Raw genomic sequence first — 4,380 nt, forward strand, 5'->3', positions numbered from 1 at the left:
TGCCTTTAATTTTCTGCAATTTTAAACTGCGTGGTTAGTAATCTTAGGGAGTGCAAGCCTTTAACAAAATTAGATCACTAATTACAAGATAACAATATCTGAACATAATCACATGATTGCTACACTCACTCACCTTTAAGGTACCCCTCTTGTTGCCTGTTGCCTTCGATTTCGATCAAATAGTCAAGTCCCTTCGAGTGTAGGGATACCTTAGCACATGTTGCCTACAAATTCAAATCATCATAGTCCCTCGGAATAAAAGATCATAGTCCCGTCGAGTTGCCTACGATAGAATGATCTCGTCCCTCGATGTTGCCTCGATAAATGATGATAGTCCCTTCGATTGCTAAGGTATCCTTACTGTTGCCTAAATGACTATTATATCCTTCCCCGAGACTACCTGCCCTCTTTATGGCAAGGGACAGTCTTGTGGCGAACGATTACCCACGATGACCCTCCGATGACCCACACATTTCAAATAAAGTCAGTTGGATAAAATAAAAGTTGGTGGCGACTCGTGCTATCCGCAACATTTCTTTAAAAGTCAGTTCACCGTATTACAGTAACTAACAAAATTACACTACCACTTTTCTATTGTCTAAACAAGTGTTATGCTCCTATTGATCCTTATTTCCCAATAAAGTACTACTTTCTCTTTTCTCTGTCATTTCAATTTCACGTTTCAACATCCTTTCTCTCATACAACCCCTTCACGTCTCCTTTTTTTCTCCCCCAACCCTAGCCGCCGCAGCCCCTTCTCATTTCTATATAGGACCATTACCACCTCCGATTGAAAAACCAATGCCATATCCGTTCTCTTCATCTCTCAACCTTCCTAATGAACCGAATATAATTTTGTTTCGGTGAACCTTGTCGTCGACCCAGATTATGGATTGTTGTTTTGAAGGCTTGGTACTCTCTTATCTCAAATGGTCAGTATTTCTATTTAATACTTTCTATCTCTTTGTATTCTCACCATGAAATTCACTTTTTTCTTGTCAGTGTTTACAGGTTTGGGATGGATAAGGGTTCTCTTAGGGTTTTGAAGGCTTGGTACTCTCATATCTCAAATGGTCAGCATTTCTATTTAATACTTTCTATTTCTTTTCATTATGTTATTTTGTTTGGCTGACACATTTGTGACATTTGTATCATCTGTTTTTTTTCGGTTTTGTATACTTTAGAACAAAGTTTCGAAACTGTGAAAGAACTTCCTGCACATTCTTTACATTTCGGAGTTGATGTTTCGGAATTGATATAGTGACGATTTGAAAAAAAATAATGTTTCAGTTTTCTCTAGCTATATTGGTTTGATATTTTATATTGGTTTGATATTTTATATTGGTTTGATATTTTATAACTGAGTCAAGTATGATCTTTACTGAAAAAAATAGTGTCTTTTGTTTTTTAACTATGGCTATTTTGAATGTAATAGATTATCATTGTTTCTTAAGTTTAAAATATTAATATGCTTCAACATTAGTAGGTTGACATTTCTTCATTTCATGTTTGCAGGAATTTCAAGGGTTGGCATACTCAACTATAAATGATATAGTAAGAAGTTTTGATCACAAAATTTCAATTATTTGAAACCATTCTTAAAGTTTATATGCAATTTTTATACTATTTAAGTGTTTGATACATATTACAGTAAGCTTGAAAATAAAGCACATTTCAAGAGATAAAGGAGGCTGGTCACTTGGCTCACTTGGAGAGACCAATATTTATAAAAAGAGCCTTAAACAGTTTCTTTCCTCAGTTATGCTTGGTAAAAGAAAATAATGTCAATGGGGTGTTTTTTTAGTTCTAAGTTGATAAGTTATTTGAGTGAGTCTAATTATGTCTTTACTTTTTAAGTTATTGTTGTGAAAGTTTCCAAACATTGATATGAATGTTTGTATTAAGTGTATTCAAGTAAACTCTTACAAACACTTCTTAATACTAGAATTATATTGAAGCTCTGTTTCAAAATTAACACTGGTTCAATTGAATTTTGTTATATTGTTAATGGTTTGTCTCAAAGTGAATTGAATTTTAGGAAAACTCACCCTGACAAGATTATTATATGAGTTATAGTTAACAATGTTAGATTTATTAATGTGAATGGATTTTGGTCTGGACAATTTGAATGTATTGTCCATGTGAAGGAAGTATGATTCATCCAAAATGGAAGGAGACAATCAACTTGTTAATTCTATTTTATTTTTTAATATTATTTTATAATTAAATTTTAATATTATAAATAAAGATTTTTTTTAATTTTATAAGAAAATTAATTATGATAAAATATACAATTTAATTTATCGACTAACGATAGTTCAATGTCGCTGCAAGTTTGTCAGTCGTATCCGCAGAATAATTATCATTTTCCAAGCTGAAGAAGTTGAAGCGTTTCTATCCAATACAAAGGAATTATGAACCAGTTTCTTCAAAAATCCCATATCATTCACATGATTTATATATTGTATTTGAATGTATTGATTTTTTCTTCACATGATCCATCACAACTATTTTTGTTTTTACATGATAGAATTTGTTATTTAGGTGGAGGTTTGGCTTGAATTGAAACTAGCTGAATTAATATTGTGCTGGTTTAGTTTCATGGATGTTTCTACAATGATTATGTCAGCAGTTCTAAACTAATGCACCACTTTCATTTCTCTTCGGCTGTTATGTGATTTTCCTATGCAGATTCAAGAGTATCAACCTATAAATAAGTGTTCAAAACTATGCATTTTATAATTGTAATTTGTGAAATAGTGGACTCTATGTTTTAATGTTTTAATCACTTTTGTAAGTTTTTTGAAATAATTATTCAGTTAAATTATAATTTTTTTTAAATAGGCAATGGATTAAAAACCAGAGTAAAAGGGATACTCCGCCCAAGATACAAGAGGAAAACTCCTACGTCTCAAGACACGAGAACGGAAGGATATTCCAACAATAAAAATTACAATGATTTACTCTATTGTAAAAAAAACATAGCCATCTCCAAGCATTAAAAACAATCTCCGACAAACAATCAAGGAAGCTAAATTTCTCGCTTTTAAATATCACCGTGTTACGCGTAAGCCAAATATTTCAAACCGTTGAAAACCACACCACCGCCCCAATAACTTTTGTTTTGGCACACTTAATCTTTAAGCAATTGTGAAAATAATTCACAAACTCCTCTCTAAATAAAGATGTATCTACTCCAACCCAACCATAAACTTTCCTCCAAATCCCCTTGGTCACCTCGCAATTTACAAACAAATGCCGAAGCGATTCTTCCTCCATTAAACAAAGGGCGCATTTAAATTATAAATTATGTCCCACCAGTTTTGTAGATTTGGATAGACAAAGCAACACATAATATAAAAAGTTTTAAAATACCTCAAGTATCTGGATGAACAACCTTTCTTCTAGCAACATGGATATACTATATGCTACCAACATGAATATACTATATGCTACCATCATGTATATACTCAAGTATCTAGTAATCCAGTTAACTTGCAATTATCAGGATTTAAGTTTCAATAGAATGGAAAGCAATCTTTATTATAGAGTGTTGTAATTAGCAATCTCTAATAGAATTTAATTACCTATTTTAACACTTGAATAATTATTTTATAGACAACTTTATAAATGAAATAATTAGTTATTTGTAACTATCAATGAATAGGATAATAAAATATTCAATCTCACGGGTTATTATCAGTATAATATGCGATTTATTTCAATGAATAATTTTCCCTTACTTGAGAAGCAGGTTTTTTATTTTCAAATATCAATTTTTTTCATTCATCTCATCTCATGTATCTATTTTCTTCTTCTTTTTGTTTAGTTTTTTAATACAATTTAATTTATATGATTATTTTTCATTTTATAATTAAATAATTTATTTTAAATTTATATGTATATTTAAATATATTTTATAGTGTATCAAATAAATATTTGGAAATTTTACCGGCTCTTGTGAATTTTATTATTGAACTCATTATTTTAACGGGTCATCATCACTACAATATCTTTTTTATTTATTTTAACCAACCAAATATTTGTAAATATTTATAGATTTTAGTGATATTTGTAAATATTAATAATTATTAGGCATTTGAATTTATCATGTTGCTGATTTGCTACATATTTATTATTAAATATTTGCTATGATCTAAAATAAGAATGGATTTATCCGTGGGGACGCACAGTTCTTCTACTAAATAAGATATTCTATTAAATTTTATTATTTAACCTTTATTACCATTATAATAATAAGATATTTAGCTCTGTGATAAATTTTATTATTTTAGTTACATTAATTTTATAAGTTATCTGTATATCTTTTCATCAATTTTTATTTTTACAATAAATCATTAAATGCAGTATTAATAAAGT

The 4,380-nt window shown here is 29.8% G+C and overlaps 1 long non-coding RNA gene across 1 annotated transcript; it reads left to right on the forward strand.

Annotated features, from left to right (window-relative positions):
- Nucleotides 1-689: 689 nt before the first annotated feature.
- LOC131657404 (uncharacterized) lies at nt 690-1,981 on the forward strand. Its single transcript, XR_009300642.1, has 3 exons — nt 690-1,073; nt 1,516-1,554; nt 1,652-1,981. It is a non-coding gene; the product is annotated as an uncharacterized LOC131657404 (long non-coding RNA).
- The last annotated feature ends 2,399 nt before the right edge of the window (nt 1,982-4,380 follow it).

Source organism: Vicia villosa, linkage group LG3 (genome assembly GCF_029867415.1).
Source record: "Vicia villosa cultivar HV-30 ecotype Madison, WI linkage group LG3, Vvil1.0, whole genome shotgun sequence".
NCBI classification, from domain to species: Eukaryota; Viridiplantae; Streptophyta; class Magnoliopsida; order Fabales; family Fabaceae; genus Vicia; species Vicia villosa.